We start from the raw sequence: 14,729 nt of genomic DNA on the forward strand, positions 1-14,729 counted from the left end.
ATATCTACTTCTCAGGTTTTCTATAGGCACCATACTTTAAGTAATCTAATCAGGCACAGAGTTTTAAGTGATCTAATTTAAGGCTCTTGGTGACTCCTGAACTATTGGGTAGATGGTATTAACTTTATTATTAAAGTCCTGTCTTTATATTTTTATGCTCACAAGATTAATTAATCTTTTATATTTATGGATTATATAATGAACACATTGCTAGGACTTGAGGTAATAAAATTGAGAATACCTGACTCCTCAAAGAGTTTTGATGATATATGGAAACAGTATATAGAGGTTTTAAAACTAATCTTAACTAAAGATGAAATAGAATAAGTTACACATATAAAATACTTTACGTACAAAATGTTTGGATTCTGAAAGAAGAAGTTGTGCTGAGCAGACATGTTTCTCTCCACCTAGTAGTTAGAAAGTCACATGAAATAGTCCTCTGCTTCTGATGACAGAATGAGGGTTAAAAGCTCTGTAAGTTTATCTGGCCATGGACATGAGCAATGGCCATAGTGGTGATGAGTTCAATAGTCTGGGGTACATTTGAAACCAAACTGAGGTCTCTAGCCTTTCTTATGACAAACACCGGATTGAGGACATGGCTCAGTCCAGCCAATCTCACTGGTTTACAGAAGGAACAGCAAGATGATGTAAGAGCAAGTCAAGTTCATTGGGCCACATTCCTACAGGCTGGAGAGTTTGGAATACATAAAACTCTCACTGCTGGGAATTTAGACTAACCTGTGAACCACACAGAAAGACCTAGTAGTTTCAGATTCCCTTAGCAGGTGGTCACAGAAGATTTTTGGGTTTCAAGACTAGAATGAGATTCCTGACAGTCCCATTCTAGACTGCTCATGGCTGAAGTACTCTTTACTCGTATATCCCTGGATGCTTCTTTCTGCCTTTTTTTCAAAGACAAAAGGCTTATTTTAATGTGCCCTTAATAAAGCCAAATCTGAGGGTATTAAGCTTTTTATAGATGAGAAAAACTGTCAACTTTGAAGGTATTTTATTTTAAAAGTTTGAGACATAATTATCATAATAAAGGAAAATAAATAACCAGATTTAAATGAATGGCTAACAAAGTGAAGAGTAACACTTTGTTTTAAATATTGATACTCAGAAGTTGAAATTAGGGAAAATAATGGTTCAGTTTTAATGTGAATAATAGTCCTTTAGCCCAAGCAAAGAAGAAAGAAGCAGACTGTGTGCAATAACTTTGTTGCCATTTAAAATGGATATATGCACTTTTTGGTACCTGATGAAAATTGCATATCTAACTAATTCAAAGTTATTTCATTTTTATTAGCAGAAAACTTAGGACTCAGATTCAAATATATTGTACTAATGTTTAGGCAGCGTTTGATTTGTCTTTCTCAAGTCATGCATATTCTTTTTGTTCCCTGAAAATTGCCTCAGTTCATCAAAGAACAGAAATAGGAAGGATCTCTACATGGTATCTCAAGGGTTTCCTTTGTAGTAAAGCACTGTCAAAAGACCACAGGTGATAGCCTGGATTCCATACTAGCTAGAATTCATTCAGTAGGGATACAGGATGCTGAGACTAATCAAAAGAAGTCTTCAGTGGCTGTATAGACATGAGGTAAAGTAAATTTTAGAAAAAAAATATTATCTGAAAGAAAGTGGATAATTTTACAATGACAAAGGCATCAATTCATCAAGAAAACATAATATTATACTTTGATATGCTAGTAACAGAGCTTCAAAGTGCATGAAGCAAAGACTGACATAAAGACAGGAGAATCAATTAATGGAAAAGTAATATTCAGAATTTTCAGCATCTCTTTCTCAATAATTGACATAATAATTAGATTAAAAATTAGTAAAATATAAAAATACTGGAACAAAACTATTAACTCTATTAAGTTCAGAGTTCAATTAGGACCCACAACAACACAGTTGAGAAGAAAATGAGAGAGATAACAGCTGCACAGAAAGCATCACTAGATTGATTGGCTTAGCAGGGAGATATGCAGATGGCTGGGAGCAAAGAAGCGCAGAGTCTATCTGTATTAGTCATGTCATGAGTGCCATCGCAGGCCCCAGTGATCTGCTCTGAAAAGAACTTCAGTAGACTTGTATACATTAGACAGCAGTGCCACCACCACAATGAGGGTGCCCATGAGCCAGACCTAGTGCCACATTGTCTTCTGTTAAAAAATAAAATAAAAGAGAGAGAGAGATCAGGATGTCTGGAGCAGTCTTGACCACTAAAATTCCCAAAAGCTTTCACCACTGCTATGGACAATCATGGCCACACTGCCCCATGAGGACCCATGGAATCTTTATTGATGCTGACCTCGACTAATGAAGCTGAGTGGAGACTACACTGCTGGGGCCTCCACTAGAATAACAGCCACCACTTCCCACCCAATACTGGAGAGTGATCAATGAGTCTCATGTAGATGTCAAAGGAGAATTGAAATATTTCTGGAGATAAATGAAAATGAAAACATTATACCAAAACTTATGGGATACTGCTTAGGGGAAGCATTTCAAAGAAGGAAGTTTACGGGATAAATGCCTACAAGAAGAAAAAAAAAAAAGACATATGTAAAATAAACAATCTAACTTTATAACTCAAGGAACTAGTAAAAGAAGAATAAAGTAAGTCCAATGTTAGCAGAAGGAGAAAAATAACAGATATGAGTAGAAATAAATAAAGACAGAATAATGATGTAAAAGATCGACCAAACTAAAAGTGGTTTCTTAAAAATATAACAAAAATGAGGAATCTTTAAACTAAGAAAAGGGTAAGATGACTCAAATAAGAAGTGATAAAAGGGACATTATGATATTGCAAAATACATAGCAATACAAGAGACTAATACGAGCAATTATACACTTAGAAATTGGATAACCTAGAAGAAATTGATAAATTCCTAGAAATATGCAATCTGAAAAGACTGCATGATGATGAAATAGAAAATCTAGATAGAGCAATAACTAGTAAGATTACATCAGTTAAAAAAAATTCTAACAATGAAAAGCTCAGATCCTGATGACATCATCTAGCAAAGATTTTTCATTTTTCTAGGTTGTTGAGGGTTTTTAACATGAAGAGAGATTGAATTTTGTTGAAAGCCTTTTCTGAATCTATTGAAATTATCTTGTGGCTTTTGCTTTTATTTTTGTTTATGTGGTAAATAAGTTACGAATTTGCATGTGTGCTGAATCAACCTTGCACCCGAAAGATAAAACACACTTGGTTGTAGTGGATTCGCTTTTTGATGTGCTGCTGGATTTGTTACTATTTTGTGGATAATTTTTGCATCTATGTTAATCAAGGATACTGATCTGAAGTTTTTGGTTTTTGTTGTGTATGCCAGGTTTTGGTATCTTGGATGATCCTGGTCTCATAAAGTGAGTTAGGGACAAATCACTCCTCCTCAATTTTTTGGAAAAGTTTCAGTAGGAATGGTACCAGCTCTTCCTTATACACCTGGTACAATTCGACTATGAATTCTTCTGGTCCTGGGCTATTTCTGGTTTGTAGGCTTTTTATTATTGATTCAATTTTGGAACTCCTTATTGGTCTGTTATGGAATTCAACCTTATAGGTATATCATCCCATAACCTTCTAGTATTCATTGCTTTTGATCAGATATGAGCTGTGAATGTTACCCAGGATTACTTAAACTTGTGGAGTTGCTCCTCTCTAATTCTTTCTGGATTCTCTCTTTGTCTTTGACTTTCAATAATTTGATGATCATGTGTCTTGGTGTAGATCATTTTGTGCTTTTTCTACTTAAGATGCACTTAGCTTCTCACATTCATGTCTTCACAAGGGAAGTTTTCAGGCATTATTTCTTCAAATAGTCTTTCTGCTTTATTTTTTCTCTATCTCTCCTCCTGTGCTACTTCAATTGTATGCATGTTGGTACACATGATGGGGTGTCCAACAGGTCTCTTAGTCCACGTTTATTTTTCTTTTTTTGTTGTTGTTTCTGTTCCTCAGGCAGATAGTCACAATTAATGTATTTCCAAGCTGATTCATACTTTCACTCTCTCAAAAATGTTGTTGAATCCCTTGATTAAATACTTCATTTAGTTATGTTACTTTTAATTATCCAATTTCTATTTGCTTCTACTTTTATTAGGTTTCTTTCTATAATTTCTACTTATAAAATCTTTATTAATATTCTCTATGTATTATTCCATTCTCACACTGCTATAGAGAACAGCCAGAGACTGGGTAATTTATAAAGGAAAGAGATTTAATTGCCTCAGTACTGCATGGGTGGAGAGTCCTCAGGAAACTTACAGTCATGACAGAAGGAGAAGAAAGCACATGCTTTTTCACATGATGGCAGGAGAGAAAAGTGCCCACAGGGGAAATGCCAAATACTTGCAAAACCATCAGATCTTGTGAGAACTCATTGTCACAGAACAGCAGGGGGGATCCCACCCCATAATTCAATTGCTCCCACCGTGTCCCTCCCACAACACATGAGGATAATGGAGAGTACAATTCAAAATGAGATTTGGCTAGAGACAGAACCAAACTATAGTATTCCATAAACAACATTCTAATGGTTTTCTTTAGTTCTTTGTACATGTTCCATGAGCTTACTGAACATATTTAACGTAGTTCACTTAAACTCTTACCTAATTGTGTGTGGGTAATATATTTTATTTTTATACCTCATATTTTGGCTTCATAACTGGACCTTTTAAACACTATAATTTGGCAACTTTGGAAATCAGATTGTTTTCCCTCTTCAGGGTTTGTTGTGTTCTTGTTCATTGGTGACTTTTTCCTTTCTTTGAGATGGAGTCTTGCTCTGTTGCCTAGGCTGGAGGGTTGGAATAGAGTGGCACGATCTCAGCTCACTGAAACCTCAGCATCCCAGGTCAAGCAATTCTCTTGCCTAAGCCTCCTGAATAGCTGGGATTACAGGCATGTGTCATCACACCTAATTTTTGTATTTTCATTAGAGACTGGATTTCACCACGTTGGCCATGTTGGTCTCGAACTCCTGACCTCAAGTGATATGCCTGCCTTAGCCTCCCAAAATACTGGAAATACAGGCATGAGCCACCATGCCCAGCCATTGGTGACTTTTTTGAACTAAATTTTTATAGTTTGTATTATACGTTGTATGTGGCCACTTAAATCTATGTTCATTAGCTTAGTGGTCAGGAAGTGATTCAACAGAGGTTTTCTAAAATGCCCAGAACCACACAAAATCTTCCAGTTTTTGTATACAGGCTCTGTGGGTAAGTTGAGGCATGCTTTCAACTCTCAGACAAGCAGTCTATAATTTTGTTTTCGCCTTCTTTTCTTGCTTGTGCAGAATCTGAAGGTTTAACAGTGGAGAAATCTAAAGGCTTTGTAAGATTTTTCTGAGCATGCACCCAGCCATTGCCACGTCATGGCCTTTTAAATTCTCAGGATATATAGAAGATTTACACACACACACACACAAACATTTTATTAATATAAAATATATATTTTTTCCCTCAAATCACCTCATCCTCAAGTCTTTCATTCCAAGCTTTTGGTTTGTCTATTTTTTCTTCAACTTTTATCCCTTTCCGCAGGTAGCAATAGCTGATATACTTTCTTTTAAATATATTTGACAAATACTCTCTATCTGCTTCATCACTAGCAGAGTTCCAAGTGGGATAAAGACAGGTCCTTTGAGGAGTTCCCAGACAGATCAAGAGAAACAATTACAATTCTTTAGAATATAGTCTGTTTTGTTTTATTTGGGATTAGAAAAGTATACTGGAAATGGGCTGTTGTCTTCAAACCTACTTCTGAGCTCAAGAGTAGTTTTGGGTCAGAGTAAGTTAAGACATTACAAAACTCTCTAATTCAGATTATTTTCTCCATCCTGATTAAGAAATCACCTTGTTGGTGGAAACTTCTATGAATCTGAAGAGCTCTGGTATAGTCAATTCTGAAAGTTCTTCCCAGTTTCTTTACTCATTTTGTGGAGTAAGAAAATTTCGGAGTTTCCTTCTCCATCACTTTTACTGATGTAGCTTACAGAAGTTTTAATTGCTTTTATTTTTAGTTGATTTTGGTTACCAATGGTTTGCTAGAACATTAACTTTTCAATAGTTTAAAACACAATTGTTATAAAGAAGATTAGATCAGGGGGAAGTTGTCATTCAAGTGCTTTCAAATGCCAGATTTGTTAATGTATGAGGCAGGATGGAAGGAGGAAGAAAATGGAAAGTGAAATGATCATTGATGAGCTTCAGAATATCTCCATTGTAAAGAATTTCAAATCAAGTTTAAAATATTACATCTAGTGTAAAATATAGATATAAATTAATAAATATGTAAGCTCGATTTTATCTGTGAATCACCATTTTTGGCATAGATCATGGTTAGTGTGTGATAAAATTTTTCAATGAATTTTGTAATTTAGATATCATTTGTGGCATTCTAATATTCCTCATTTATAATGACTTTCTCATTTTAAGTGCTGAGGTTGTGGTATCCTAAAACATTAGCATAGTTTATATGTGACAGTTAAAAAAATCTTCCATATCATGCACAGGTTGATTTTTAATTGCACATTTATTCAGTCCATGTTTTCTGTCTTGTTATTATTAAAACACAAATTGTTCCTTTAAAAAACATAGTTCAACTACTTTAATCACAGATTTAACTTGGGGAGAGAGGATTCTTTTAAACAAAGAAATGATTTAAAGTCCCCTCATCAAATTGTGTCTGGTTCAAAATGTTCAATAAAGAAAAGTACCTTCTCTGTCCTTTCTTTTAAAAAATTGATTTTTTTAAAGTTTTATCTTCACGGCAAAACTGAATGGAAAGTACAGACAGCTCTCCGATATTCTCTCCCTGCCACACACTCACAGCTTCTCCCACTATCAATACCTCACACCAGGGTGCTACATTAGTTACAAGCATTGAACAGACACTGACACATCATTATCACTCAAACTCCATAGCTTACATCAGGGTGCACTCTTGTTATGTATTTCATGGGTTATGAGAAATACATAATAACAAGTATCCACAATTATGGTATCATACAGAAGAGTTCCACTGCCTTAAAAGTCCTCTGGGCTCCACCTATTCATTCCTCCCTGCTCCCTCCCCAGGCAACCACTCATCCTTTTAGTCTCCATACTTTTGTCTTTTTTAGAATGTTATATAAATGTAATTAGGCAGTATGCAGCTTTTCCAAATTGGCTTCTTTCGCACATGTAATATGCAATTAAGGTTTTTTTAATATCTTTTTATGGCTTTGTTGGTCATTTCTTTTTAGTACTGAATATATTCCATTATTGGATATACCAGAGTTTATATATCCATCCACCTATTAAAGGGCATCTTGCTTGCATCCAAATTTTGATGATTATGAATCAATCTTTTGTAAATGTATGTGTGCTGATTTTTTTTTTTTTTTTGGATCTAATTTTCAATCCTTTTGGGCAAATACCAAAGGGTTCCATTTGTGGATCATATGGTAAGAGTGTTTAGTGTTATAAGAAATGACCAAAATGTCTTCCAAAAGTGCTGTACCACTTAGGTTCCCACCAGCAATGAATGAGAGAAATCTTCCATATCATGCACTATATTTCCATGTTTGTCAGCATTTAGTTTTGTTAGTGTTTTGGATGTTACTTTAATGAGTGTGCAGTGATTCTCTCCTTTAATCTGCAGTTCTTTAATGATGTAGAGTGTTTAACACCTTTTTATAGGCTTATTTGAAAAACAGAAAATGTGTCACAAATTTGTCATCCTTGCACAGGGGATATTCTAATATTCACTGTATCACTTCAGTTTTAGTATATGTGCTTACAAAGTGAACATTGTTACTTTTTTGATTGCCAAGTTAATGGATAGGTTAAAACAAACAAGTAATAGGTAATGATTATATGACCTGGACTTTGCCATTGATGGAAGAGCCATGTCTATTTCTGTGAAATAGGAATGAGATCAGAAATCTGTGAATGGAAGAAACAAATTAACATACCTATGGGAATACAGGAGAGAAAGGGAGAGAGAGAGAGAGAGAGAGAGAGAGAGAGAGAGAGAGAGAAAGGGGGGAGGAAACTGTAGAAAAGAGAAGGTATGTCAGCCAGAACCAAAAAGGCACCCTAGCTTCAATGAGATGGAAGTAAAAAAATATAGGGGGGCAGATGAAGCTATTGGAGCTGGGTTTAAGAAACACTAAGCAGGTCATCTCCCAATATTTAACACTTTTATCTATTCCTCTATTCTTAAGCCAAGTTTACACAAAATTTAGACGTAACATTTTTAAAGTGCTAGACAGAAGTATAAATCCACATTTATAGGAAATAATTTAATTGTTTAAGGATAAAATAGTATATTAACTCACAGCTTGATACCTAGCATTTCAGATATGTGAGTTTTTTAAAATCATATTCCAGGCACTGTTTCGTCACTTGGAATAAAAAGGGAAGCAAAGCAAATACCCAGTTTCCATGGAAGTTACAATTTAGTGGCAAACAATTAAAAAATATGTATAATATGTATAGGATGTAAGGCAATAAAGCAAGGTAAGCAGAAAAGGAAAACTTTGTCGGTTCTCATTTTTGGTTATCACTCATTATGATTTTAGTCTTTAATGCATGCGCTAAACACAAATTTTCCAAAATTATCTCTTTGCTACCAATTTAAGCATGATTAATTATCACATGGAATTTCAACAGGCTAACTTCTAGCCTCAGATTGTATGTGAAAACAAAACCATGTAAGCAATGCAGAGAATGAAGATAAAATTGTTGTTCTAAATATTTTGGGAATTTTTATTTTCAGTTTTCATTTTGCACTCTATTATTTGGAGTTCAAATTAATCAGCAAATTGAGAAGTAAAATTATGTGGCAGCGTGATCAAGACTGGTTTTCCCTGCTAGCTTTACAATTACTCAGTTTTAGTTTAAAAGTTATATTCATCCATCTTTTCTACTATACTATTTCCTAACAGCTAGTTATAAGTATATCCTACCTCATTATGTAAAGTCAAATTTACAAAAAAAAATTTAAGTACTCAACAGAAAAATCCAAAACTATACGTATTTTGCAGAAATTTGTGTTTACGTATTTAACTAAAATAAGGATTAAAACTGCTGAATAGAGATGTTAAAATGGTTAAACCAAATACACTATCACAAAAAAAGCTACCATAGCAACTTAGTCAAAAATTTAAAAGATTTTCATTTTAGTAACATCTCCAGGGTATTATAATACAAGTTTCTCATTAGTTATAGGCATTCTTTAGTCAATGTTCTCATGTGTTCATTTATCAGTTTTAAAACATAAAATCATATAGTAGTTTGACAATAACTGTTTTAAAGCATAATTTTCCTTTTTTGTTGTTGTTGTTGAAACAGAGACATCAGAGACTTACACATTTAAAATTAACAATGATCAAGGGGCTCTAAAGTGACTTAGAGTGGTGCAATGAAAGGACACCAAAACAGAGGTGGAGATATTTAAATGAATTTCCTAAGTTAAAACTAATTTAAAAATCTTAAAAACTAAATTAGTACATTCAAGCATAATTTTTAAATTACAGAACAAAAATACTATTTATTGTTATGAAAACTTTAAGAATATTTTAGTTTGCTGAGGATCAGACACTACATAATCTATATTTTGACAGACCATTAAGTACATTCTCAATCTAGAAATCTTTTGTCTCAGAAAAGATGGAATTTTAAAACAACATATTGTCTAATTTCAATACATGAGATATACAGTAAGAAGAAAAGGTATTTTTAAGCAATGGTTGCAAAAGACTTTGATTCAATCTAGATAAAACATTTGGTAGATATCTTTAAGCTTCCTCTTTTACTGATTAGATTTCTTGCCTTTTTGTACTTGTCTCAGGGACTTGGATCTGTTGTCTTGGGGAGAAGAAGTATCATTTTTCAGCCTGCAACAGTAAGTGTATTACATCTCAACAGAGCTATTTTTAGAAATAGGCAGAGTATAGTTTTTAGTAATATACATATTTAAAGTCATATTTATGTTATAGCTTCAAGAAGACTTTAAAGACATACTAACAATTGAAAACTTTGTTTTGATCATGATTCAAATGGACCAACAGTAAAAAGACATTTTTGAGGCAAATGAAAAAAACTGAATGTGAACTGAATGCTAGAAAATACTGATAAATTATTTTTAATTTATTGAAAGTGATAGCAGTCTTGTGGTTATTCCTTTTAAGTCATATCTGTTAGAGGTGTTTGTTTGTTTTGAGACAGAGTCTTGCTTTTTCGCCCAACCTGGAGCTCAGTGACGCAGTCTCAGCTCACCACAACCTCCGCCTCCTGGGTTCAAGCGATTCTCCTGCCTCAGCTTCCACAGTAGCTGGGATAGCAAGTGCCTGCCACCACATCTGGCTAATATTTTGTATTTTTAGTAGAGATAGGGTTTCACCGTGCTGGCCAGGTTGGTCTTGAACTCCTGACCTCAAGTGATCCACCAGTCTTGGCCTCTCAAATGGTGGCATAAGCCACTGCCCCTGGCCTAGAGTTTTTAACTGAAGTGTTTTCAGATGAAATAGAGTGAGGTCTGGGATGTGGTTTTAAATATCCCAGAAAAGAAAAAAAAAAAGGAGGATAGGGTAGATGAAATCTGAAAGGGAAATGTGGATAGCTGTTTAATCTAGGTCGTGGTACCTGGGAGAGGTGAGCTGGTGACTATATCATTCTCTTCATTTGTATCTGTTTGAAATTTTTTCATAATAAAAGTTACATTAGTTGAAACAAGCTCAATTTTCTATTTTCTTATTTTTTTAAAAGCTGCTTAACATTTTTGATCATCAGAGAAATGCAAATCAAATCTGCAATGAGATGTCATCTCACTCTAGTCAAAACGGCTTTTATCCAAAATCCAGGTAGTAACTAATACTGGCAAGGATGTGGAGAAAAGAGAACCCTTGTGTGCTGTTCTTGGGAGTGTTAATTACTACAACCACTGTGAAAAACAGTTTAGACATTCCTCAAAAAACTAAAAATAGAGCTACCATACAATTCAGCAATCTCACTACTAGGTGTATACCCAAAAGCAAGGAAATCAGTATATTGAAGAGATATCTGTACTCCCATGTTTATTGCAGCACTATTCACAATAGGTAAGATTGGTAAGCAACCTAAGTGTTTATCATCAGGTGAATGAAAAAAGAAAATGTGGTATATATGCACAATGGATTACTTATTCAGCCTCAAGAAAGAATGGGTTCCTGTCATTTGCAACAAGAGCTGAGTGAAACTTGAGGTAATTATGTTAAGTGAAATAAGCCAGGTACAAAAAGATAAACATAACGAGTTTTCAATTATTTGTGGGAATTAAAATTGAAATAATAGAAATAATGGATATACAGAGTAGAAGGATGATTACCAGTGTCTGTAAAGGGCAGTGGTCAGGTGTGCAGGAAAGTGGGTATGGCTAATGAGTACAAAAATAGAAAGAATGAATAGTACTAAGTATTTGCTTGCACAACAGGGTCATTACAGCCAAAAAATAATTTAATTGTACATTTTAAAAGAACTAAAAGAGTATAACTAGATTGTTTATAACACAAAGGAAAAGTGCTTTAAGTGATAGATACCCCATTTACCACTTATTATGCATTGCATGCCTGTATCAAAGTATCTCATGTAACCCATAAATATATACACCTGCTATATAGCTATAATAATAAAATATTCCTTGGTAAATAACATAATAAACTCAGAAAATATTTAAAGAAAATCAAATGATAGACACAAGAGTACATATTTCATTTACAAGAACATATGTATCAGTTATAAAACACAATTACACTCACTAAATGTAAAAGGCAAAGACTTAAAACAAGTTCTCATGTTATACTGAGAAAAAGAAATAACAAAAACTAAATGATAACCTGTCCAACCAAACAGAAATTTTAAAATAATATTAATGTATCAGGAATTTAATTGAAAATACCTTGATTTATTTATTTAAGCAATATGAACTGACTCCAATAATGTGCTCTAACCTTTTTATATTAACAGAAGATAGAGATGGGTATTGTTGATAAGGAAATCACACAAAAATAATACAAGGCAGTGAATAAACACAGAAAGTGGGACTGGGAAAATATGAATTACAAAATACAAATGGGACTCTTGGGCACCTAGCTTCAAGAATGGATCAATGGTTTTATGGTGCACCTATTTAAATTGTTATATCAATACATGATAAGTCATATAAGAATCTGATTCTGCAATGTGGAAGAAGTTCTGATTGGGGTTCTTGTAAATTGCATATATATGACAGCACCTAAAAGGTAAGGTATTTATATGTTTCTTATATGTTTTCTCATCTCTAAATTCTGCTCCACCTTCAACATCAACTCTGATGTCAACTCTGTCTCCTCTATTTCTTTCACACTGTGTCTTAGTCTGTCTGGGCTGCTGTAACAAACTCCATAGGCTGAATAGCTTATAAATAACAGAAATTTATTTTTCACACTCCTGTGGTTTGGGAAGTCCAAGATCAAGGTACCAGCAGATTTAACATCTAGTGAGAGCCTGCTTCCTGGTTCATAGATGGACATTTTTTTTCTGTCTTCACATGGCCAAGAGGAAAGGATCTCTCTGGGGCCTCTTTCATAAGAGAACTATTCCATTCATTAGGGGATGACCCTCATGACGTAATCACCTTCAAAATGACCTGTCTTCAAGGACTCTCACATTGAGGATTAGGTTTCAACATATGAATTTTGAAAGGACACATTTATTTAGTCTACAGAACACTACATACTAATTTAAAAATTATGTAACTTATTTTCAAGATAAATACCGAAAACAAGCAACTCTCGCCATTCTACTTCTACCCTTACAGTTCAAGCCACCTTTTCTCATCTGGACTTCTGCAAGATTCCCTTGACAAGCCTCTCAATCTTGCTACTTCTGCCTTTGCTTTCTACAGTCTACTGTCCCTCAGCATGTAAAGCGTGATGCTTTTATAATACATCTCAGACTATGTTGCCTACGCTTGCACTGGTCCCCTTTTCACTCGGAGTAAAAGATACATGGTTTGTAATGCCCCATGAGGTACAATAATATACATGTGGCTCATTTTCTCACTTAAGTCTCTGCTCACTTGTTACTTTGAAAGGCATCCACCTGACTGTGATTTATTTTCTTCCTAGCACTCAGAAAGATATCTATTTTTTAAATTATGTTATTTGTGTTTTTTTCTAAAAAAAAAAAAAAAAAAAAAAAAACTTCACTGGACCAAGAACTTAGTTGTTCACAGCTGGATTCTGCAGGCCTAAAATACTAGCAATTGAGGTTTTAAAAGGAATGGCAAAAACCACAATTACTTTTACACCAACCTACAGTACTTGGTTCACAGTAAATATTTAAATATTTACTGTGGTTGCTGGAATTGTGAGTGATATTTTAGGCATAAATATTTAAAGATTTTAAAAGATAGCAAATTAACAAACCAAAGTAAAGGAAGGAGAATCAAATGAAGATAAAATATGTTTTATAAAAGGAAGTTTTCTTTAACAATATTACATATTTATTTTTGTATAACTAATGCATATACATGGTAAAAAAAAATTCTAAACTGTAAACACAGTACAAAAGATAACAGTGGTAGCCAGGTTACATGAAAGACTAAAAGGCAGGCATCAAATTAAGTATTAACATACATTAAAAGTGACTGAAATCTTCTCCAGCTCATAGATACTATATTTGTTTTCTATTTACAGAGCAGAATATTGTGATGCCATAGCTTTCAAATTTTCATAGTACTGTAAGTGAACAGTAAATACTGACTAGTATCCTTGTACCATGAATCTAAACACTTGCCAAAAACGGTTATGAAATTGCTTAATGTGACTTTCTGGTCCTTCTCCAATCAAATATGTTTTGGAGGATAATTATTTGGTGAAAACATAGCTATTGAATCTGTCAAGCTGAATGCATAGAAGACAGAAAAGAAGAAAGGGCTGATCAAATGCCAGTAGAAAACTGTTACTAATATCCAGTCACATTTGATAGTTCTATAGAATAAATTTACTTTTGAATCAAATTTCAGCTTTTGTATGTTTATAAACTATAGGTGGTACATATTTAACTTTTAAACAAATGGTATTTAAATAACTTAATAAAGTTCCTATAGTAATATTAGCTTTACTTATACCTATACTCATATATTATCAAAAAACTACATACGGTGGGCAGATCAAAAGAGAGCCCCAGTGCACATTATGTCCAGCTAATAAAAGGCATAAATATTCTACCACTGTCCAATGCCATAGATTTTTTTAAATCCATAAATTATGATTATTTCTTTAGACATCTTTTCTCTAAAATCTAATAATTACAGTATATAATTAAGAAAGTACAATGAGTATCATGTCTGCGATGAGCAAAATAATTAATATTTGGTCATCCAAAGCTGAAATTATGACCAGATGCTTTGTTTTCTTTATTGAGAGTAAATAAAAAACTCTTTGCCTGTGGATCGTTAGAGTGAGACCACAAACCCTCAACTATTCACTTCTGTATTTGCTATCACAAGCAAGAAAACTTATCAAATTTTCATGGGTTAAATAACTAATATTGTTTATATTGAAGTTTTTGAAGATATTTCTTACTGCTTAACGGATTATGGTAATTTGTATTTATTGCATTTCTTTCCTTGATGGTGAATGTAGTACATATTTGTTTCACAAAGTAGAGATAGCACTATACAGAAACTGGCA

General features: G+C 33.7%; 1 pseudogene; it reads right to left on the reverse strand.

Moving 5' to 3' along the window:
* Positions 1 to 7,719: 7,719 nt before the first annotated feature.
* LOC116534477 lies at positions 7,720 to 7,820 on the reverse strand (annotated as a pseudogene).
* Between the last annotated feature and the right edge of the window lie 6,909 nt (positions 7,821 to 14,729).

The sequence above is a fragment of the Sapajus apella genome, unplaced genomic scaffold (assembly GCF_009761245.1).
Source record: "Sapajus apella isolate SASKATOON/1434 unplaced genomic scaffold, GSC_monkey_1.0 scaffold87, whole genome shotgun sequence".
Lineage (NCBI taxonomy): Eukaryota > Metazoa > Chordata > Mammalia > Primates > Cebidae > Sapajus > Sapajus apella.